The following is a 25,148-nucleotide window of genomic DNA, read 5'->3' as shown; positions in this document are numbered from 1 at the left end:
CAGGCAATGAATGGGGAGGACAAAATGGGAGGGGCACGCTATCCAAGACCCCTTCCTGCGTGGCAGGCGAGCGCATTTATTTATATCTTCGCCGGCTGAGTGGCAGAGGTAACGGATTATACTGTGGGGCGCAGGAAGGAGCCTCCTCTCCCCGGAGGGGAATAATGTGCTCTACCACCTGGCAGCAGATTAGACAGGAGCAGGCTATGAAAATACAGGTTCATGAAAATACAGGTTCAAAGCCATATTCAGTGTGACTGTGAACGTGCCATTTGCTATTTTATAAATTAGTGCTTAGACCCTTTGGGATATTTAACATTAGAAAAATGTGGGGAAAGGTACGAAAGGCTCATACGTGAATAGCAGGTAAATTGTGAGGCCAGATTCGAATGTATCCCAACCCCAGAGGGAGCATCAGACTAAAGTGGGGGAGCCAGGATGCTAAGTAATAACCTTATGAGCTTTCTCCATTAGCAGGACCCCCTAGTGTAGTATTGTGCCTGGAGCTGTAGTGTAGGGCTCTGAACTATGGAGAGAGAGAGAGAGAGAGAGAGAGAGAGAGAGAGAGAGAGAGAGAGAGAGAGAGAGAATGAATACAAAGAAACAAGGAAGACTGAGGCATGAGGAGGGGCTTTGGGGGCAGGACACGCAGGGTTGGCTTTTAAAACAACCTAATTTGGAATGAGTGTTTAATAAGCCTCTGAGATCAGAGGGATTATAGAAAATATGAATGAAACAAGGGAACATTAAGCACTGTCGATGATCTGATAGAGACTAACAAGGTACAGTTTCAATTTCTTTTTCTCTCACTATGTTTGCGATAGCTGGGTATTTTACTATCTGGCTTTTTACTTATATGTGTTTATTTGTTTGTTTGTTCGTTCCTTTATTTATTTACACTTAGTCATTATTAGCTTTTCCTATAAAGCAAAGGGGCAAACTCTGTCCCAGAGACCGGCTGAGGGACATGAATAGATGTAATAGACCAGGTTTCACAGTCAGCAATAGCAAGAACTCTGATGGACTAGGGCAAACATGCCCTCATTTAACAACATTAAAATTAAGTATATATTTTAATTGATATAAAAATAGATCCTATGAAAGTCAAACAGAGTACAACAATGAGATACGCAGTGTTACTTATTCTATTTTTTAATTCCTTTTGATCTAACACCTTAAATTTGAAGAATTGTGCTCTCAGTAAGATTTTTGGTTAAGGTATCATCTGGTGATATTATTGAACTAAACATAGCAGTTCTCCCAAACTCCCATAAAGTTAAAGGCCTTTTTAAATTTCTTTTTACTTTAAATTTAAAGTTTACAAAGCTCCAAGACTATAAGCTTGCAAACTTTAGAGTTCATGGTGATTATTTAGCTTTAGGTGACAAAACTAAAGCCTACATAAATAAATTGATTTGTTCAAGGTCACAGAACTAATTTCTATGAGAGTTGAAATTAAATCCCAAATGTCCTCAATCCATAATGTGTACCGCCTTACTGATACTGTATACCAAGTATTTTTTTAAGCCCAAAGATTTTTATTCTAAACTAAGAGAGTATCCAACAGAAACATCAGGAGATGTGTGAAAATTGGTTCTCTTCTTTCTACTGGTCATTTTTATCACACAAGAGAGTATGTCATTGACCCACTCGGGGGCTACTTTTATAACTTCACTAAAATTATGGACAAATGGTGAAGCAGTTAGTGGGGACTGGAAGTGGCTTATGGTACAGATACAACCCATGTATGGTCTAGTGATGAATTTCAGTGATATTGCCTTTCTACCTTGAGGCTTGAGGACAGAATATTAGGCAGACTAGAGCAGTGGTTCCCAAGCTCAAATGCAAAACCCGTATCAAGCTATGCCTAAATTCATGATCCATGGCAAAATGAGCTAAATAAGGACATTATAGTCAAATTTGTGGAAAAAAAATTAAACTTACAGACTGTTCTATGTTCTGAGATTATATCTTCTGTTTTATTGAAACCGTTAAAACCAATGTCTATTACAAAAATAGTCTTTTGTTACTGTTTGTAGCATCTTTCTTTAGCAAAATAAAAGTTGGCAACTGTATGTTACCCCTTCCCCACAGATTTTTCTTTGACATTTTATTGATATGTGAAAACAAATAAATAAGCATACAGAAAATAAGAGATTTGAAGCATTATCTATGATGTACACCAGGCTTAGTAGAATTTGAAGACTTGAGATCTTTCTAAGTCTAAAATTTTATTAGGAACTAGATGATCTTAACACCAAACCATTTATTTCATTGAGCCCTCACCCCCAAGAAGTTATTATTTTAAGCATAGGTGACTTAGATGTTAAGTATTAAGATTGTTTTTTTAAATTTTATTACATAAGGATAGATTAAAGACAGAAAATAGAAATGGGAGATTTTTTAAAAATCTAGAATAAATATTAGAAGGCCAAAGTCAGTTTATAAATATAAACAAACTAAACAAAAATAAATATTTCTAAGGACTTGAATGCAAGTCTAGAATTTCTGCTCATCTAAAGCTTTATAGAAAAGTAGAAAAGTCTGTTTTGGAGAGTTGAATTTTTGCCTACATTTGAACTAACATGGTTTGTCCTTGTGAAAAGACAAGGTTAAAACCCTTATTCCCAGCCAAAAGATAGGGTATGATCTATACTCAAGGCAATGACAAAATTTGTATCCATAATTCTCATCTCCTCCCACCTTTTCTGTCTCTTAAGTAATCTCTACCAATAACCTCTTGCTTCATGAATTTATTATCTAAATGTTGAAAATATCATACTTAATTTAGCCTAATAAGAAGCCAGGCCAAGTTTACTGAGTATTTATTAGAAACCAGAGGTTTAGTGTCCTGAATCAGGTATAAGGATTGTATTATCAAAAACAGACTTAACAGTGATTATCTCTAAGTGGTGCCCAGTGTGTGATTTTTATTCTGTTATTCGTACTCCATAATTTCCATGTTGAGTTTATATTGCATTTGTAATCAGAAACAAGTATAGATATACTTTTTAAAAAGTGTAAAAATCTATAGGAGGCCACAAGGGACATCTTGTGAATATTTGGATATAGGAAGTCAGCCTGACCCAGTGAGTTAAAACACACACACACACACACACACACACATATATATAGTGAATCTTGTTTTTCCCATGACTTTGATTTAGGCCATAATGTAAGGCCCTTCGAGGAAAGCTGTTGGAGGAATTCAAAGATGATGATGATGATGATGATAACGATGATGATGATATGTAGGAGTATGTATAGCTGAGCACCCACCAATTCCTTAAGATCAGTCCTGATAATCAACTGACAAATGGCCCATGGACACACCAGGTAGTCATATAGCAGAAGTGGGCACAAAGTATCCTACAAATGACCCATTACTAGAAAGCTTAAAGTCTGTGCTTGGAACCCAGGAGCACAGATGGGATGTGAAGTGGCTTTCAACAGACACTGGGAATGTGATTGATTCTTTCACCCAGCCTTAGGTGCTGTGTGCATACTCCCTGTCTGACCACCCTCATCTATACATCTGCTCCTTAGATATAATAAATAAATGAAAGAATGCTGTTGCCAATGAGTAATTAAAAACTTTGCAGTCCTCTCTCTCCACCCTTCTCCCCTTCTTCCCTCTCTCTCCCCTGATAGGATGTCCAGGAAATTAAGCCAGCTGTACATTAATTGAGACTCTCTTCCATGTGGGGAACATCTGTCACTGCCTCTATGAAGCTTGTATTAACGAATTAAAACATTTGATTACTTTTAATCCAAAAGAATGAGGCAGTCTCCTCAGTCACTTAGCTCATCAGGGTTTGGGGTAGTTCTTTTGTGTGTGTTTTTCATGCGAAGCTCTTTTCTGTAGTCCTTCCCTGAAGCCGTGAGATCTTTCAGCAGATGGTGTTTTCCAGATCTATACCCTTTCCCTTGTTCAAGGGGGAAAATGCCCTCGACAAAAGCAATTTTGAAGGGAGACCGAAAAGGTCTCCACGATGAACATATTTTTAGAAACAGCTGGTAAAACAAATGGTCCGAATGTGATGCCTGGAGCAGATCTATTCAAACGACGAGGTGTTTAAGGATAAAAACAGCCACTTTTCCATATCAGCACTTGTAGTGACTTCCATGCTTGCATTCAGAAAATGGGAGAGCTGGCTAAGACTTTCTGATTTCTGTTCTGTTTCCTGGGACAACTTCTTTCACTCTTATTGGTTTTATCAGTGTCTGCGTTTATCAGAAGCTGCACATCAAATAGTTAGGATTGTGACTATCAAGCAGAAAAATAATTTTAATTGGCATCTAATGGATTTTTAAAAATTTTGCTGTAGGCTTCTAAGAATGTTCCTATTGGATAGCATCTATGTGAAGTCCAAAAGATTGAAACAGGAAATTGATAATATATTTAAGCATCTCTGAACTTTTATCCTATGCTCTGAAAAAAGTCAGGCACTGCTACTGAAGACAAATGTCTGTATTTCTAGGCAGTAAAAAAATCTGATTTCACTGTTTATTCACCGCCTTCAGAGTCTGCTTTATGACCTTTCCTTGTCATGGCTTCATTTGTTTACCGAATTGTTTTGTTCTGGAGCCACTGCCAAGTGCCATTACACAGCTTCCTCCATCACACTGATAGGTGAAATGGTTCTTTATTACATTTTGTACAGTAGTTCCAATTTTCAGATTACTTATGTGTTCTCTCTGAGCCGGGCATTGCACAATCACTGATTTGTTATTATTGAACTTGATAAATGGGTGTCCACCTTATCAGTTGCTATTCATGTTGGCTTTTTCCACCACTTTCTTTACTATGGTTCTATTTTCATTTTAAGAAAACACCAGGAATAGTGCCTCAAGGAGAGTTAGTCATCATGTTGGGCCTGGTGGGATCTTATCCACTGTCAAAAGGTCCCATTTTTAAATGATGGGCAAAGAACAATCTTCAGTACCTTCTTCTGCTCACCCCCCACCCCATGGGGCACAGTGCTTACTTGATAGATAGAACTGAGAAATTTTAAAAGGCCTTTACTTTCATTTTTTATTAAATAAATGAAAGAAAACGGTCTTTTCTAAAACTTGACAAATCTATAAATGTGTCTCTTTTCTATTTTCCCCCAAACTGACCTACTTGATAAATAGTTTTGATGTTATATAAGATAGTCTGGGACTGATTTTTTTTCCTTCATTCTGATCCTAAAAAACATGATCACAAACACTGACAACCCAGATTTTTGAAAATATATTTATTCTTGTCTTTATATACTTTCACTAAAGTGCCAATCAGTAATTTTTATGGATACCTCTTTTGATGTAAAAATAACTCCACACTGGAGTTACAGATCCTGTAGCACACACTAGAAATCTGACCACAAAGTCTGCGAATGTGTGTGTATTAATATGATTGCAGTTATGTATCAGATGTATACAAAATTAAACAAATGGACAAATACTTCCTCTGAGATATTTTTTAACTTTGGATTTTCAAATAATTTCAAAGTTGGAGAAAAGTTTCAAGAATAGTACTTAGAACTCCCTCATGGCCTTTTCTCAGGTTCACCAACTGTTAACCATTGCCACATTTGCTTATCATTTTCTCTCTCAGTATGGGAGTGTGTACTAGTAAAACATATTTATATATGTATAAGCATGTATATCACTCATATATCTGTGCCATTTGAGAGTGTATACAAAACATCATCTATACAGATAGATACATAGATGGATAGATAGATTGGTGAATGTCCCCCTGAACCAGTTGAGAGTAAATTGCAACCGTCATTCCCTTTCCATTAAATAATTCAGTGTATATTTCCTAGGAACAAAGATAAACAAAGAGTACAGTTATCAGAAATCAAAAAATATAGCCTGATAAAAATCTCACTTTGAGTACAATACCAAATTTTTATCAACGTCTTCATAATGTATGTTAGAATTACTTTTTCCAGTCCATGATCTTATCCAGGATGACACACTATGCTTAGTTGTCAAGCTCAGCAATGATTGAGGCATTTTTCTGATATATTATTTTGTTTTACTTCCACACTGTGCTGGTCATGGATCAGGAAAAGTAAGGAAACTTCTTCCAGTCCTACTGGGTGTATTGATGAGGCTCTGGGGATACAGGAATGAGCAAGAACAGAGATGACCCCTGGTGGGTCTAGTAGGGGAGACTGTCATTAATTAAGGGATCTCCAAATAAATGTGTGGTGAAAAAGTTGGATGAGTGCAAGACATGTGACAATGTAGGGATGGGGAGGTGAGCATACAGGTGGGGGCAGAGAAACTTTCTCTAAGGAAATGATATTTGAGTTGAATTATGTGGGATAATTGGGAGTTAACTGGGCAAAGAAGAAAAAGCACTTGAACTTGCAAGAAATTTTGGACATTAGGGAAAAAAATCAGCCATCTCTGAGAGGGTGTCATTTGGAGTAGCAGCTATTTCACAGGATTTTGTCCAAGGTATAAAAGAAAAAAACTTTGCCTAAATAGGCTTTGGTGTCCTTCTGCATATTTGAGTGATTTAGTGACCCTGCACTGCCCCTTGGTGGGAGTGAGAGGGCTTTGTGAAGAATATAAATAGAGTAAAATGATATATTCACTGGAAGAAAGTCGTCTTAGAAAGGCAGTGAATCTGTATTTTTGTACACCAATTTCTACCAATAATGGAGAAGGCGGCAGGAATATGTGTCTTAGACTAGAATTGTCACTGAAGCCGGTTCCAGGATTCTCAGCCTTAGATGACTCTTAATAGTTAGGTATATGATTGTGCATTATTTCTGTAAGCACATACAACTTGGATGTAAAAGATGTAAGACAGAGTGCAAATTATAAGCATTCTTACATTGTGCAGAGCTCAATAAAGAGTTAATCACATAACAATTTTTTTTAAGGAAATAGATGTTGCTTCAAAGGATTGTGCTGGCGATTGCATATTGGTGATGATCATGAGGAAGTGGAGATCAAATATTGATCTACTTATAATTTACACAGTTCCACACTTTAGAGAAAACACATTCTCCTCCCAACCTCCACCCTCACCATTACAGTCAATATCAGTTAAGTCATTGAATATGTGATTTTAAAATTGCTGATCATTTCCCAGTGTGATTAATGATTTTGAAGGAAATGGTTTGTACATGTTCTGATTTATTCATACTTGCCCCACAATAAAAAATTTGCTTGTGGCCCTAGTCGGTTTGACTCAATGGATAGAGCGTTGGCCTGTGGACTTAAGGGTCCCAGGTTCAATTCTGGTCAAGGGCACATGCCCGGGTTGCCAGTTCGATCTCCAGTAGGGGGCATGCAGGAGGCAGCCAATCAATGATTCTCTCTCATCATTGATGTTTCTATCTCTCTCCCTTCCTCTTTGAAATCAATAAAAACATATTTGAAAAAAGAAGTTGCCTGTGCTTCCATAGTTGGAATAAAAGAAAAATGTTTTGTACTAGCACTATATAATAATGATATTTTATATTTGTTACCTAGATTATATGTTATATTTATAATTATCATTAATAATAGTGATTATTATTATAATTAAGAAATATTATTTTTCTTAAAAGGAAATAATAGGAAGTCTATTCTGAATGCTTGTTCCCACCATAAGAGTTTCCTAAGTTACATTTTGGATTGCTCATAGCATCCCAGTACTGGGTTGGAACTTAAATGTCCTTTCTATCAATTAGGAAACAGCAGGTTTTTTTATGTCTGTCATTGACCACGAATGGCTTACCTTCTGCTTATAATAGTCCATCACTTCTGCTACACATTTCACTTTATGAGATTACTGCTGATTACCATTTAGATTTGTTAAGTGACATAGCATATCACATTTTATGGACCCAGGAACCAGTAACTATCAAGGTTAGTAGTTGCAGCCTGAATCAGTTATAAATGAGTTATTTTATTGCCCACATAATGATCAATATACATGCTGCCACAAAAGCTTAGTTCTGGTTCCTGAATGGAAACATTGGTGGTTGTGGATTGTTGTTTTTGTTTTGTTTTGTTGTTTTGTGTGTGTGTGTTTCTTTTTTTAATTCCATGGGATATCAGACTTCCCTGAAATTTAGTTTTCTCCATTAAAAGAGATTGCTAGTAAGCATCTTTTTTCATGGAATAAATAGAATTGAGTTGTGGTAACAATATCATCAATACACCCAGCCTACCGTGGCCACAGAATCCAATGTTTTTGTTTTTTTTTTTAAATGAAGGTGCCTGTGTATCCACAGTACTGCTTACTGTACTTCATTACAATGCATTGCTTCACACAACACACTCTGAATGAAGAAGATATGCTGGGCAGCTTCAAATTCAGGCACTGCCTCCAAGCCGGGCTTGTTTATCTGTCTGCAACACCCTTGGAGCATTTGAAAGACTGCTGATGAGGTTCATTCATGCTGAAAAAAATTGTGTTGATCATCATGGCCATTTTCTTCACAATGGCCTGGCATGGATGGATGGAGAAGGCCATTGTTATCACACAAATGACAGTCGATGTTGCTCTGGTATGACTTATCCAGGGAAGTTGCATCATTTTAAAATGAATGAAGTTCTAGGGAACATTTATGACTATATTACTGTAGTTGTAACTTTTGGAGACTTTTTAAGCAGCTTGCAAAAAATAAGTTTAGATTCTAGAAATAATGTGTTCTGTTTCTCCTGGGATGGGGGCGAGGGGAGGTGGAATAGGTTGTATTTATGTAAAATCCTTTATCTGGCTATGGAGTTTGGATTCAGGCTCAAGAAGCAGCTTGGAAGTCATGCACTCTTGGCTTTAGATAATGAACACAATGAACAAAAGGCTTTTCTGTTTCAATTTTAGAATGGAGGCACCTTTTTTTCTGGAATTATACTTAGTATAACTCAAAATTTATGGCTCGAGTGTGATATAAGAAAAGAATAAGAGAGAATAGCTTAGCATGTTATTATTTTTATTCTGCAAGTATTCAACTAGAAAAAGAGGAGGACCCAGCCGGCCTGGCTCAGTAATCGAGCATCAACCTGTGAACCAGAAGGTCATGCTTTGATCCCCTGTCAAGGCCCATGCCTGGGTGCAGCTCAATCCCCAGTATGGGGTGTGCAGGAGGCAACCGATCCATGATTCTCTCGCATCATTGGTGTTTCTGTCTCTTCTTCTCTGATATGAGTAAAAATATTTTTTAAAGAAAAGGAGGAAGATATTGCCTTTTATAAAAGCCTGGGGGTTATAAACCACCCACAGGCCCCAGTGTCCTCCCAGACCACTGCCTGATGCCACTGGCCAGAACTAGGTAAAGCAAGTCTTGGTTTACTATTCAGTGGCCCAGATCACTCATGTCGCAATGGAGGACAACTAGTCTACTTGTCCACTTTATTTAAAAAAACTCTGTATTTACCAGAGTTTGAGTAAATGGACCAAAACACACTCTCCGTTTAGTTGAAATCGACTTGTTCCATCCCTTTTCCATCATTGACTTTCTGACTCATGTGCTCCATAGAAGGAGACGTACTCAGTTCACTAGTTTTTAAAATATATTTTGTATCAATTTCAGAGAGGAAGACAGAGAGAGAGATAGAAACAATGATGAGAGAGAATCATCGATTGACTACCTCCTGCACACCCCCATACTCGGGGTCAAGTCCTCAACCTGGGCATGTGCCCTGACCAGAAATTGAACCATGACATCCTGGTTCATAGGTTGATGTTCAACCACTGAGACATACCAGCTGGGCTCAGTTCACTATTTAGGCAACTCTGTGAACTTTCTGTGTTATTTGGTGCAAGACATTATTAAGAGCTGTAAGCCAAATATTGTTTAGTCCTTTTCCTCATTTCTTTCACAGTGATTGATGAAATGGGAAGGAGGCTGAATAAACTCACTTTTTTTAGATGACACAAATATTAAAATGACAGATAAACTGCAAGGAGGTTTCAGTTCATTTCAGGGAAGTGTTGATATGGGGTCTTTAAGGGTCAATAGTCCTATTAGAGGGAGAGAGAGACCACTAAGGAATTGTGAGAAAAAGAAAAATGAGGGGAATGTCTAGATTCCATAGGAAATTGGAGGTTGAGAGCATTTTAAGAAAAAAAATGCTTGCTTTTTCATCAGCTGTGTCATTTTGTTTAAAGGGACAAGAAACTTAATACTTCCTCTGAAATATAATAGAACTGCAGACCTAGTTCCACAATATTTTTCTCTCTTTTACATAATCTTGGCATTCATTACTCAATAGGTATTGAGTGTGTGTTTTCCCATGAGATCTGGTCATGAATCTAATGATAATGCAGAACTGGGTCAGGCTCTGGTGTTTCCCACTTGCAAGGTAGGAAGGCACTTCTGTGTGTGGTTGTCCTGTACATTTTGTCCATGCCTCTGGGAAGCTCATATAATCATAAGAACTGAGGATACATTCACAGACTCTTTAGACTCCAGGTTTCAGTTGGTCTAGGTGTCGTATCTGGTTTTATTCTTACCTTATTGAACATGGGGTTTGAGGTTTTCAGCTTCTTTTACCATGTCTGGAGGATGAAGCTATTTCAGTTAGGCACAGCTCCACCCTCCTTAAAAACACTGAAGGATGAATTTTCATTGCTTTTACCTGCTAATCATTAGAAGCTATAAACCAATATCTTGGGTGCTGGCAAAATTCCACCGTAACAGCTAAAAGAGTGTTTGGGAAAGATGCCAGCAGTTGCCAGATTGCATTAAGTACTTAAACGACTATTGAAGATCAGTTCTGCAGTTGGGGGCTTGAAATCAGCGGCGGATCCATCTAGTTTCCAGCTTACCTTACTCTGGGATTTTCAGGTCTTCTGTGATTTCCCACAAATGTCCAGCTCAAAGTAGATTCTCTCTCTCTCTCTCTCTCTCTCTCTCTCTCTCTCTCTCTCTCTCTCTCTGTCTTTCTCTCTGACATGCAAGTACTTATGTGAAATCTTCATAATACTTCAGAATTAAACAAGCACTTTGACATATTTACCTATTGCCTTCTATGCATATTAATTATATTACAATATTGTCTGTTATGATATTTATGGTACAACAGGAACACTAAAGAAATCATAATATGTAGTCTCTCCCAAGTTGGACCACAGCAGGAAAGGAGAGAACAATATATCAGAAATATGGGCTACCGCCCTTGGCTCAGTTACTCAGTATCTTTATGACCTTGAACCGATGCCTTACATTCTCTGCAATGCCATGTTATTGTTTTTTTTACCTTGAAGCCAATGGTTCTATACTGAGGGTGATTTTGTTCTAGGGGACATTTGGAAATCCCAGATACATTTTTAATTTTCACAACTTGGGAGATCCTATTGACTTCTCATCGGTTGAGGCCAGGGAAGCTGCTAAACATCCTACAGTGCACAGAACAACTCCCACAGTGGAGAAGTACCCAACCCAGAATGTCAGTAATGATGAGGCTGAGAAACTGTGCTTTAAGGTGTAAATAACATCTACCCCATTCATCACAGCATTATAGTGGGGCTCAAATATATATGAAAGCATAAAGTAGCCTTCCGTGTCTGATTTTAATGCTATCTGGCATTGCACATATGGACACCAAAATTGAATCTTAAGAGGAAAATGGTTTTATTTCCTAGATTAAAGGTTATAAATGAAACCTATCAGATTAAAAAAATATTAAATACATCCACTGAATCTTGCTCCATAGTTTTTATGGTTTTAAACTAATTCTTCAAACATAAAGAGAAACAATGATAAAATATTAATATTACAAGAAACGTACCATTTAGTAACTAATATAGATAAAGGAAATTGGAATCCATGCAACTAATGGGCTTTTCTATTAGTGTACAGCCATAACACATCTTTCCTAATAGAAGCAAACCTGAAATGATAAGTTGTTTGGATCACATTAATTAACATTTGGCTCTATTAGATCTGCACCTGAGGTTGGGTTCATTTAACCAGTGCTGATGAATATCAAACTTAACAATATCTAGCCACATTATATTAGAATAAAATATGTTTTACATTGAAGGCAAATTTTAGACTAGACTCTTAATAATGGCCTTTTATATTAACTCAGATAACTAGAGATAGTAAAAAAAAAAAGAATTAAATTCCATTGAACCAAACTCCAACATCAGTTATTGTCATAACGGGAATTAATCCTTTTGTTGCTTTTGCTGTGCAGTTGCCTCATATGTATATATAACTCTACAATTTATAAATCAATTTTATAGATATTACTTTTTGCCATATTTATATGCAGTCTTCTTAAAATTTTAACTTGGAATCCTTGGACAAGATCTCCTGAATTTCTTTACAAAATTTTATTTACAAGAGCATCTTTATTGGGAAAGAGCATGCAGTCTTTGTCAGTTTTTTAATAGGGTTTGTTTTACAAAAATAGTTGAGAGATTACCCTTAAAATAAAAACTCATATTCTCTAAATCCCCCTTAAACAATACTGATAGAATTATCAATATATTAGCAGATCATCTTTAGAGGTACCAATTGATCAATAATTTTAAAATTCTTACTTGACATAAACAAGTTTTTATTAAATTAAAGATTCAGATTAGAAGCTCTGCAAAATAGCTAAATTGAAAATATTATGCAAATGCAACACAATATTATTTAATTGAACCTTTCGGAATGAAAATAACTCAGGTGTGCAAAACCCTTTGCAATCTGGAACAAACATTCTAACATATATCTGCCAAGTAAACACATCTTATATGTAAACAGGTAGAGAAAAACAGCTCTGACTCCACTCCTAAGAAAATATTCATGAAAGAGCATATTTATATGCTACATACAAACTTATTATACTACATACAAACTCTCAGCTTGTTTGTTATGGAGGTCCCACTGCACAACAACTATATACACGAACTAGAAATCCAGACAGTTGGTAAATAAGTAGAATGCCCCCCACCCACCAATACTATTAACCCTTAAGAAATATAAAGACATTTCAGAGGAGAGAAAAGTAGGAATCCAGAACAAGTCACCCCAACCCATATGTGCCTATGAGGTGTGCAGATTGTTTTGAGCTGAAGACAACTTCCCTTGCTCAGGAGAAACTTCTGCCTCCCCTTTCCCCACCCCATTGCCCATCCTTAATCTGCCTAGGAGAATTTGAATTAGAGGATTTACCCATTGAGGTTATCAGGGATAGCCTTTCAACCCACCTATATGGCAGGGCAAAGTTTTATTTACTAAATATCTGATCTTCTTATCGTCCTATAGTGACTCCTGGAAGCCATCAAGGTGCATTACCTCATCCCTAGCTCAGACTTTATATACCTCAATCCCCCTTTCTGTCTCTGAACCTCTCCTCCATGTGGACTCTCTAAACCTCTCATGTATGCAGGGTTCCCATACATATGTATGTATTAAATTTGGCTATTTTCTCTTGCTAAAAAAGAAAGAAAGAAAACACAGATATCAACATTTCTTACTAACTGTTAAGATTTTCAGTACCACTGGAAAAACAAACTCTGTTACAAAAGTTGGCATTCCATCCAGAACCCATTCTCTTCATTTTCCTACTTCTATCTCTGCTACCTTTCTCTCATCTGATAAGGGATTTCCAAGTGCTACTCTGATAACTGCTAAATGAGCTCAGAGTATGTGTGATAAGAGGCCTCATCGGAGTCTCCTGGAGGACCAAGTTCTCTTAACCTTCCATTTCTTGAACCAACCATTTGACTATATATGATTTGCTGTTCAGCTTCATAGCTAAAGACACAACATTTTACATGAAATGTCACTGTTCAAAACACTGTTTATGTATTGCTCAAAATATAGCCATGTGTCTATATTTGTTTACATGCCAATAAAGACTATAACAACATGACACAAAAAGAGCTAGTTCAATATTTTGCTAAGAGTAGTTTTCTAGATTAATACTAAATAAGTGAAAATGACAAAGTAAAAATCAGAACCAGAAAGGTTTTCATTCATTCCCAATCCTATATTCATATATCCAGACACTGCCTGCCAACCTCTCTCCACTACCCCCAGCAGAGACTGATTTAATAGGTCTGACTAACATGACTTAAGATTGTGCAAAAACCCCCTCAGAGACCCTCTGAATATCTCATTGTACAATTATAATTTTGAAGGCATAAGAGTTTGAAACAAATATTTGGAGATCCTAGGATCTCCTGTACAAGTTATTTTTGTGCCCATAGATAAGCTCATTTGTAATTTTTCATACTCACTGAGAACTGAATATTTTTAAAATCCTGTTTAAGGATGGCATTGTGGTTCAATGTAAAATAAATGGGATTGGGTACAGTCAGAACTATTCATTTTTCTAATGTGTCACTTTGAACAAATTAACTTCTTGCAGCCAAAGTTTGCTGATATCTAATGATTAAGTAAAATAAAATATCTAAAGCTCTTAACACAATGTCTGGCAGAAATAAGTTCTTAATAACACTTAAGAATAGCTCCTTCCAGAAGTAGGTTTCTTGTTGATTCATGTTTTAAATTATATATTCATTTTTTAATTTAAATTATATAATTACAATTTATATGTTCTTTCATTTTTCCATATTTGTGAGGAAATAACTATGTTAACCACTTGAGCTTATGTATTTGTCCCTAAGCATATATGTATCTTCACTAATTTAGAAGCTCATATATATATTGAGTTTAGAGAATGACGAGGAAATATTTCCCTATAGTACTTCAGTTTATAATAATTAAAAATAATCTCATGAGATGTGTCTTGCTCACCCAGCCATCTCTGTAGTCTTCTCCTCTCTGGTAAACCAGCTACTTGAGACTCAGGTCAGACACAGTCAAGCCATCTAGTCACGGTACATCATCTTACTGTCAAGTGCGTGAGTTTTGGGCAAGCTTTTCATCTTGTTTGTACAGTCCTAATTTCCATTAGTTACAAAAACTCCTTGGTGGTATGGATTTTATGAATACTATACATTCTTTGCAATGAAGATAGATTTTAGGGGTAAGGAGGTGTTTTCATAAATGGTGAGTTTTATAGCAATATGTTGTCAAGTTCAGCTATTTTCCATGGACTAATTAAAGAACTTAAGGGCCCTACAGAGAGGTGACAACAGGTTGGAATACCCAGCTGCTACCACCCAAACAAACAACAGCTAAAGAAATTGGTCAGAATTCTGGTCATAATGACAGAGTAGAGAAGCTTTGGTGGGGAAAAAAAGGCAAAATAAACCTTATTCAATAATTCATTACTACATAAACACAATCATAAAATGTCATGGTACCAGCTGAGGAGAAAGGTCTGCTGCCGGGTTCTGCTGTTAGTGGCTGCAGGGCCACAGCAAGCAAAGATAACAACATACATTTCACTTCTCTGATCACCATTCCTCCCACTCATAATTTGTTTGGCCCATTCCTTCTGATTGCCTGAAGATAAGCATCAAAGTCTGGCAGCTCTAGGTTTGGATATTGAGTTTATTTTATCTTTAGTTTTCACAACTCAAAGAAAAGCCTGAGTTTTTAATAAACATCCCACCAATTTATGAAAGGAAGAATGATCTTGATAGTGATTCATTTTTCGGAAGGCTTTTTAAGCCAACTGTGGATGAGAAGGTCCAATTTGCATTGGAACTGCTAAGTAGAACTCAGGGAAATCCCATCTGGTTTAGAGACATGTACAAGAAAATAAAACAGAATAGAGAATGCAATGCTTCAGTAGTTTACAAAACATTCACTCCATGCTTTCTGTGGATAAAGCACTATGCTCTGGAAGACAGCAAGAGAATGGTAGAGTGACCAACCTGAGCTCTTACTATAGGTCCAGCCCTATTCTAAGGACAGTGGAGAATAAGGCAAATCTGTGTGCTCATGGAGCTTATATTCCATAAATAAATGGGCAAGAATCAACTAGTAAGTACTTTGCAGAGAGTCATGAGGGATGATCAGTTAGTGAACAGCTGACTACTTACAGGGAAGTCATCAAAGGAGTAAAATTGGAGGAGAAACCTAAACTACCAGAAGGAACTAGCCAGGCAAATAACAAGAAAAGAAGAGTTCCTGGTAGGGAAACTAGAGAGTATGGCCAGAATCAGAGAGGTACTGGGTCAGAGGGAGCTGTAGGAGATGAGACTGGAGTGGTGGACAATGGGCACATGACAGGGGACTTTCACAGTGGGTCAGAGTATAGAATTTTAGTTTGGAGAATTCTACCTTTGAAGATTTTAAACAAGAAAGTGATTTGATTTGATTTATAGTGTATACTTTTTATTATTTTTTATCCTCGCCTGAGGATATGTGTATTGATTCTAGAGAGAGAAGAAGGGAGATAGAGAGAAACATCAATGTAAGAGAAACATCGATTGGATGCCTCCTGTACACACTCCAACAGGGGATTGAACCCCCAACCTAGGTATGTATCCTGACTAGGAATCAAATCTGCAATCTTTTTGGTGTATGGGACGATGCCCCAATCCTCTGAGCCACACAACCAGGGCCATTATATTCTTTTAAAAGATTACCTTAGTTCAATATTTGAATGGATTTTAGGGATCCAAAAGTAGAGTATGGGAATCAATTGGGAAGCAACTGCAGAGGCCAAGCAAGGAATTATGGTGGCTTGCTCTGGGTCTTGGATAATGGCAATGGAACAAAGTAGACATGTGAGAAATTTGTTGCCAAAGTAGAGTCAACAAGAGTTCCTAGTGCACTGGATACATGGAAGTGAGCTGGGGTTGGGACTCAAGTGTGATGACTAATTAGGGGATTGTACACCTACTAGTAGGTCAAACCCAAGAAATAAGAAATATGAGGCGAGGTGAAAATTTAGAAAGAGAGCAAAATCCAAAGTTCTGTTTGGCCCTTTCCAATGTGAGGTGCCTCTTAGACATTGAAGTGAAAATGTTGTGTAGGAATTTGGGAAAAGAAACCTGAAGTTCTGAGAGGAGGTTTGAAGTGGAAATCATAGTCATATAGGTGATAAGTATTACAGCCAAGGGGCTGGATAGGATAGCCCTGAAAATTAAGGCAACCTAGCGCCTCACCGGGGCAGCAAAGTGATGGAGAGATAAGGGGCCAGGACAGAAGAGAAGGTGGAAATATCTTGGGTTATTCAAGCTAAAGGAGCAAAATATTTCACACAGAGCTTTCATTTCTGACTAACACACAGGTATCTTTTTATGTTGATTAAATAAATATTTTATATTGCCTACTGTCCTGGACTTTAATAACATTAAAGGGGCCTAATAGTTCACACATAATGAAATATTATGTATATATGAGCCCTAAAAATCCACACAGAGGCAAGGCTAAGAACAGAGGAGTAGTTGCTTAGTACATGGCTTTGAGCCCTGTTTATGCTGCTCTTTTTTTTTCTTCACTTCATGAAGATAATTCCCTCTTGATTAAAAAATTAGTGCCAGCAAGGATAGCTTTACAAAGCAGAAATCCAAATGTTGCAAGCTTTTCTATTTTTGAAATTCAACAAATATTTATTGAAGACCTATGGTGTGCCCTGCTCTATACTAAACAGATTAAAAACCATAAGATAAGCATAAAGATTCAACTGTGCATCAAGGAACTTATAATTTCTTGAGTAAGAAATGCTTACTTACACTAATATCTGATTAGAATTAAAACACAATGAAAAGAAGCATATTAATTCCTAGAAATTTCTTAATGGAGTTTTTCCTTTTGTATATCTTAACCAGTATCAACACTTTGGGTAGGAAATAGCTAAAATAGTACCTTGGCCTTCCACTCCCTCCTGTCCTTTCCTCATGGTTCAATGTTTGTTGGGATGTATATTTCCAAGAAATTTAATGAGATTTCCTCTTTTGTCATCATCCTCTTTGATTTCTTCAGTAGCACCAAGAAGTGCTGACCTCATACAATAAAGTGAATAACATCTTGCATTTGAATTGAATATTTTAAAGTTTCCAAAGTAATTTTACTTGTGAGACCACAAATTTCTGAGTTAGAGAAGACAAATCTTTGTGATTTTATAAATGAGAAAACAGGTTCCAGGGGATGGGATGAGGAACAAGTTAGTTTTTGTCAAGTCACATGACTTGATAGAGGGCAATAGCTTACCTCCAGGTCCTTGCTCCTGCCACTAAATGAATATGTTATTATAAAAGCATATTTAAATAATACCTCTTTAGATATTAACTCTAACCTACAGGAAAAATGAAATAAAATAATTATAAAATTGGATGCAGAAATAACAAAAATTCACCATTAAAAGATGAAGTAATTGAGCTTTGGGAATTTAGCATTATTGGAGGGGTAGAGACAGAGGTTCAAGAGAAGTAGAATAATCGCTATTTGGGTTACAGTTTGGGACTGAGGTTATTGTTTGATGCTGAAGCAGATGCTCCAAGGATCACACTTAGAGTAGCACTGACTGATTCAGCCTCTTTTATAGCTGATGTTATGGTATCAGCTTTGAAGACCATAGTAACAAGTATTTGAAAAGCCCTTTAGACTTTATAAGCACTTTCACATTCAAAATTTCAGTTGTATAAGCTTACCCTGTGAGGTAGATTAATTGAATACACATTATAATATCCATATTACACATGAGGAAACAAAAACAAAGATTAACTGACCAATGTCCTAATAAGCTGGTATAGTAGGCAGTACAACCAAGACTAGACCTTAGTTTTCCTGCCCCTAGAATTTCTATCCCATATATTAGATTTCATGCATATGGTGGCCACTGTGGTGATACATTATATTAATGCCTTTATGAAAGGTATAGTATAGTGTGTGGATATAAAAAAGTGAGTAATTAAATATATTAATTCATTTACTCATTTATTAGTTTATTCACTAAATGTTTGAATGATTATTAACATTTTAGTTGGTAAGAAAAATAAATATAAAAAGACTATCCTTTTCCTAAAGTTTTTAGGGTCTAGTTGAAACTGAGAATAAAACGAAGTGCATTGGAGTATTGCAGTCATCGAAATTTATATAGGGCACAGTAGGCTCACAAAGAAGAGTGAAGGTTGGGGGACAGAATTATAGGCACAAGTTTAAGGTCATGCAGATATAGGGAAAGAAGTCATTCATTTAATATCCTTCCATGTCTGAACATTCTCTCTTACCAGTTTTGACTATGTGATACTACTATTCATAATGTTTTACCCATTCTTATCTGTCTTCTTAAGTTTGAAAAATTACTCTAAATTGGGCAAGCAAATCATTAATACAGAAATGCAGGTCTAAGTATTGGGCTTGATATTGATATTGTCCTGGGCTTTCTTTTTTCATCATAAAGGTTTAGTCTTTCTGTGTCTCCTTATTCACTGTAGTTATATGTGGAAAGTGAGTCTGGGAAAAAAATGCACATGATATTTTTTACCTGAGGGCATTTTTGTTCAGCATTAAAAAGTAAATATTAAACTTTTTACTTAGAAGCAAATAGTATGTATGAAGCAGTCATTTTCACTCTTCTCTGACTATCATTCATATCTGAGAAAAAGACTATGAGAAGGCAGTGTATATGGGGGGAGGACCATTTTGTAACCAATGAGACAGGACATGACAGGAATCCTCCTGTTCCCAGGATTCCATATCTGTGCTTAGAGTCTCTATTTTTATTCTGATATTCAGAACTGAGCCATTGATTCTCCCAGAAGAATCTCTCCCTTCATCCCATGGGCCCATAAAATAACATTCGAATAACTGTTTTTGTATATTTCATAGGAGCGACAGGGGAGGAGGTTTACCACATAGATCTGATGCAAAAATCTTGAAAGTCCTCATTTAGGCATTGGTTCTCCAAACTCCTTTCTTAGACCTCTCTACTTGTAATATCCTATGTCTTCCCTGGTATACTCAGACTCCCAAGAAGGTTTCCTCTTTTTCCTCTCTCCAGTATTTTTCCTCAGAAATTTACAATATTTAATCATATACGAAGTAATTTATTTGGGCCTTCCTCTTTGACCTCACCTATTTACATTCAATGCCCTGTAGTCAGCAGGACCCACTCTCCCAGAGAGGTGAGTTTGCAACTTGAGGTATTTGAGTGTCTTTGGGCTTCTTAAGCACAACTCCATGCAGTTTAGAAACTTTTTCTTTGAAGTCAGTGCATTCTCCAAGATGAATGCTGACCAGGGTAATTCCAATGTATTTCATTTGATGTTTTCTAAACGTTTTATTTTACATTTAGACAGGGTTATTTGGTCATGGTGGGATAAAAATGGTTGCATAAAAAAATATGCTGTTTCAAGTCCGATTATTGTATTATTTGTTCTCAATGGCAAAAAATAATCCTAAAGCATTCTTTACATCCAGTAGATACATAGATACAAAACCATGCAGTTACCGATAATAAAAATGTAGCGTAGATAGCTAATGAAAGAGAAACTGTGACATGATTATGCACTACTAGCAATATTATTTTGTATCTTATATTAGAAACCAAACAAGTTTTATACATGTTAACTGGTGGTTGAATTATATTATAAAAATGTATATGCACTGTATTTTGGCTGTGTTGGCTTCATTTGAAATTATGGCTTCCATGGGTTCAAAAATACATACTTTACTTGCAAAATGACAACCATAAATTTTGGTATGTTTGTTTAAACCAGAATGTAAGTGGTGTCCTACTTGTATGAGTTTGAAAACAGGTTATTTTGAAAGAGGTAAATTACTCAGTAGAAACCTTAGGAGACCCAAATTGCTGATATATCTTCCTCAAAATACCTCTGATTATCTAGGAGTATGTATGCACTGGTAGTATCTTTTTCTTTACATTTCATACTTAGATTATGATAGTTATGATCCATGCTTTAAGAAAAGGCCTGTGATACAAAAATAATCCATATGAAATAACTTTGTTCTACAGAAGTCATTTGATGCCTTGTAAGGCCATAAGAGCATTTATAGGGTCTTCTCAAACAATAAAATTCAATTTTAAAAGTATAATCAGTCCAAAAAAAATCACCTAAATGGCAACAAGGGTTTCTCTTTTCCTATTCAATTGGGGATTTTTTCCTACCTCCTAAAACCACCCAGCTGCCCTTTGTGAAGTTCCTAAAATAATGATTAACATTATTAAACCAGAGACTAAAAATCTTGGTATGGACTGACCCATGGGGAAAAGTTACTATCATTATTTTAATATAAAATAATAAAAGGGGCGTCCAGAGGGGTCAAAAGTCTGGCTCATCCTCACAATTTATTTTGTTTGTCAAAGTCACCCAAAATGAGTTCTTGGGAGTGATTGGAATTGGCTGTCAGAACCAGGTGCTCTCAGTGGCTTGCCTTTGTGGTTCGCCTACCCAGGTTTCCCAGTCCTTGGTTAAACATTAATGTCCTCACAGAGATATAATATTGAATAAAACTCTTGTGATCTCTTCCAGTAGAGGCTGAGGCCATTTCCATTTCTAAATCTCCTCCCCCATGTCCCTTCTACAGTATCTTTCCCTCAAAACACACACATACTCTCTCTCTCTCTCTCTCTCTCTCTCTCTCTCTCTCTCTCTCTCTCTCTCTCCCCCTCTCTGTCTTCCTCCATTCTCCCTCTCTTCTACTCTCCCTCTCCCTCTCTCTCTCTCTCTCTCTCTCTCTTCTCTCTCTCTCTCTCTTCCTCTCCCTCCCCTCTCTCTCTCTCTTCCTCTCCCTCCCTCTCTCTCCCTCTGTCTTCCTCTCTCTCCTCTAATTTTCTCAATATACATTGAGTGGAATATATTGCTTCCCACAGGGTCTCTAGAAGACTGATACAGTTTTCCTCAATGTACTCCAAATAAACCACCCTCATTTCCTGGCTATCCTGTAGTTTACAGACACTGACACTGTAGCACTATTAGAAGTGAAGAGGGATTTTACCCCTATTACTGTGTGTGTGTGTGTGTGTGTGTGTGTGTGTGTGTGTGTGTGTGTGTGTGTGTGTGTGTGTGTGTGTTTTAGCTATTCCATTTATCAGGCTCACTTTATTGATACTCCATTGTCACTAATAGTGCCCTGTCAATTTTGCCATGCCCAAAAATACTCATATGGAACAATGTTAATTATAAACCCTCTACACCTTATAAAATATCCTCCTTCAGCTATGAATGAATATGGGGTACATTTCCTGGAGCAGAACTCATGAACCCAAGTATATTTATACCTGCATTTCTACAGGCTCTACTTCAACCCCCAAAACATATACACATTTCTTCTTGGAATTTGCAAGAAGCCTTGGGGTGTCCTTGGCCCCTACTGGAAGGGCATGAAACTAAACCCAGTACCTTTCTACCATCCTAAATCGGTTTTGTCTTGCTGACCTCTCTCTAACCCTAGCCTGCTGTTCTGTTTTTCTAGTTTCCCTAAATGCAACTTACTTTAAGCATGTATTAACTTAACATTCCTACAATTAAATGATAATAGATGATTGATTACCCATTTGTCAGTCTTAGCCACTTTCTTCTCTTTTAAATGTCTACTTATGACGTACATCCAGACTGCACGCCCTTTTTATTTTTTTTTTAAAGAAGCAAAACCAAATTTAAAAAAAATTAAAAATAATACAACATTGGTTTTTAATTTCGGCTATCATCAGAAGGGGAATCCACAAGCCAACAAATGCAAAGCAAACAAAGTGTCCCCTGACTGCTCTGTCTGTGCCTCCTCAGCGTGTGCATCTGGTTGTTCATCCCTGAAAGTGTGTGAAATATTTTTTTTCTTTAAAACTTTTTTTGGTTCTTTTCTCCCTTCTTGTTTGGGAATTAAGTACTTTTTGTATTATATATATCTATCTATATATATAAATATATCAGTGTGTTTCTTTTTAATTGCTAGATCTTTAGATTTGCTTTTATCCAAAATTATGAGAAAAAAGTTATGAATTGTTTTCTGCAATTTTCCCCACTCCCTCTTTAAATGTGGAACAACTTCAGCTGCAGAATCCCCACATCCACATCTTTCAAATGATCCCAGTCTCATTGGGAATCACATGCACCATGGTGGGGAGTGGGGACATTGGTGAAAGTAAATGAGGTCATTCAGACAGTACCATTTCTATACAGGGAAATCATTACTAACCCAGCAAGTGGGCTCCCTATACAACTCTGCCTTTCCACCACCTCTGCAGATCTCTGACCCCTTCCCCTAACTCTAGATGGGGCTGTGTGGCTGTCGATGAAGTTGTTCAACTTGAATGCATAAATCTAGTCTCCTTGTTTTTTGCTTTTAACCTTTTGATCATTATTATTAGTATTATTATTTTATGTATTTTGGCTATTTTCAGTAGGAGAAAACAAGTTTAACTGTTTTTATTATTTGAAAATCTTTAATGAAACTGTAATGCTTTTTTTAAGTAATTGCATGTTGAAGAAGTTGCAGCTTAGGGTGTGTGAGATTGTCAGTGTTAGAGTTCTGTTCTTTATTTCTGTAGATGGGCATGTGTAGGCTCATTTGTTTTTGTATATTGCCCATCCCTTCCTTACAGCCAGAAGCTCTAATGCAGCTAGATCACTCCGTGCCGCCCTTACATGGACATGGCGACTCACTTACACATTTACTCCCATCATCTTCATCTCTTGTGTAGTTCACTCATAGATATGACCCTACCCTTTCTGCATCATTCCTTCCCACCCCCTCCTTTCTTTAGCATTGTTCAAATTTATGTGCTGTCATCCATTCCCTTAAATTAAAGAAAGTCTAATACTTGTCGAAAAGACAAAAAAATTGTAAAAGTTAAATATATATCTGAGAACCTATAACAATGCAGAAATTTATTCCAAACCCTCTAGATTTGTAGATTTTTAAAGGTAAATTATAAAGGTAAACAGGATTTTTTTAATTTTTAAAATCATTGCAATCGGAATTATTTCAAATTCAAAATCGATGCCTTCCCTAGCCCCTTGAAGTAAAAATTTGTTAAAGTGCAGATTTTTTTTTTCTATTTATGTTATGTGGTGTGGATGTATGTGTTGTTGCCTCCCTGTATCATCCTTTGTTGTAAATTATTATATTTGAAAAATTAGACATTTTGGTCAAAAGTTTTTTTTTAATAAATGACAACAACAAAAAAAGCAAGTTACAAGAATGTGGCAATTCTATTTGTCCAAGAGCATTCTTACACAACTTTCTTTTGTAAATTTTTCTTTCATGCCAAAAAACATGCGGGCAATTTGTTGATGTAAGTTGACGATAAATTAATACGGTATGCTTTTTCTTATTTAAATTATTTTGTCTATGTGGAAATGACTTTTTTCTTTGCTTTTCTAAAACAGCCTCTATTTTTTATTTGCTTTTACTTTTCTTTCTGTCCTTATCTTGAGAATGCTTTGTTGATGTTATTTGCTCTCCTTCCCTCTAGCTTACTTTGGCCCTGAAGTTGATTTTATTTTCTACTATGTAATTTTGAACATAATATTAAATATTTTATTTCATTTGTGTCTATTTGCTTAATTTTCAGTGTTATGTTTTGTGCTGAATTGCTTTGAATAACCAATGTGAACTCTACTCTTGGTAGAAGGGGGTGGGTAAATTGTCCCTAACATGCAAAGGAAGCCTGGCCTCTTTGCCTGAGCCAGCTTTAAAGCCTTGAAAGTAATGGGATATTAAGTCGGTTACAGCCTCCAGGAGGCCTGCACCCCAGAAGAAAATGCATTAACTCCAAGTGTTACCAATGGTAATTAAAACCTAATTTAACTCCATAGAAAGAATTTGGGCAAGTCAGCTGTTTTTCTCTTCTGCAAAGGGGAAAGAAGGTACTCTCAAGTGATTATGGTGAGTTTTGTTATCCAGGATTAGACTATCACCATCACCACAGGCTTCAAAATCAATTTTACTGAGAATAAAGACATCGAGAATCCCAGGTGTTTAGAGTGTTGTCCTATGATAATGATGCCTCCCAGAGTATAGAGCCATATTGGTGAAAACACACAAACAGAGAAGGCACCCAGTTCTCTCTCTCTCTCTCTCTCTCTCTCTCTCTCTCTCTCTCTCTCTCTCTCTCTCTCTTCTATCTCTCTCTCTCTCTCTCTTCTTTTGCCTTTCTATTAATAGTTTCCATTTATCTCAAGGACTTAATCAGGTAAGCTTTAAAAGGATCCTCTGATTCTACCAAGAAGAAACATGATGATTTTCACACCTGAAGTTTAATTTAGGCAACTTTTCAGGTAGGTACTATTTATGGGGATATCCTTGGACCTTAAAGGAATTTAGACGTTGCCTTTATGCACTTCAAGAAACGTAAGATCAGTAAAACGTACGTACTTTACA

General features: G+C 36.6%; 1 protein-coding gene across 9 annotated transcripts in view; it reads left to right on the top strand.

Annotated features, from left to right (window-relative positions):
- NRXN3 (neurexin 3) overlaps positions 1 to 25,148 on the top strand; it is a 1,497,182-nt gene that overhangs the window by 1,465,788 nt on the left and 6,246 nt on the right. The gene's annotated exons all lie outside the window — the stretch shown is intronic.

This window comes from Eptesicus fuscus, chromosome 5 (genome assembly GCF_027574615.1).
Source record: "Eptesicus fuscus isolate TK198812 chromosome 5, DD_ASM_mEF_20220401, whole genome shotgun sequence".
Lineage (NCBI taxonomy): Eukaryota > Metazoa > Chordata > Mammalia > Chiroptera > Vespertilionidae > Eptesicus > Eptesicus fuscus.
This window is presented reverse-complemented; position numbering and strand designations above follow the sequence as displayed.